This window comes from Mizuhopecten yessoensis, unplaced genomic scaffold (genome assembly GCF_002113885.1).
Source record: "Mizuhopecten yessoensis strain PY_sf001 unplaced genomic scaffold, ASM211388v2 scaffold1669, whole genome shotgun sequence".
NCBI lineage: Eukaryota > Metazoa > Mollusca > Bivalvia > Pectinida > Pectinidae > Mizuhopecten > Mizuhopecten yessoensis.
Genome location: NW_018404162.1, coordinates 241,795 through 242,309, shown reverse-complemented (window position 1 = coordinate 242,309; position 515 = coordinate 241,795).

The following is a 515-nucleotide window of genomic DNA, read 5'->3' as shown; positions in this document are numbered from 1 at the left end:
CATGCCTCTAGTGATTGTTCAATCAATGCTGTCATGCCTCTAGTGATTGTTCAATCAATGATGTCATGCCTCTAGTGATTGCTCAATCAATGCTGTCATGCCTCTAGTGATTGTTCAATCAATGCTGTCATGCCTCTAGTGATTGCTTAATCAATGCTGTCATGCCTCTAGTGATTGTTCAATCAATGCTTGCCATGCTTCTAGTGATTGTTCTATCAATGCTTGTCATGTCTCTAGTGATTGTTCAATCAATGCTGTCATGCCTCTAGTGATTGCTCAACCAATGTTGTCATGCCTCTAGTGATTGTTCAATCAATGCTTGTCATGCCTCTAGTAATTGTTCAATCAATGCTGTCATGCCACTAGTGATTGCTCAATCAATGCTTGTCATGTTTCTAGTGATTGTTCAATCAATGCTTTTCATGTCTCTAGTGATTGTTCAATCAATGCCAGTCATGCCCCTAGTGATTGTTCAATCAATGCTTGTCATGCCTCTAGTGATTGTTTAATCAATG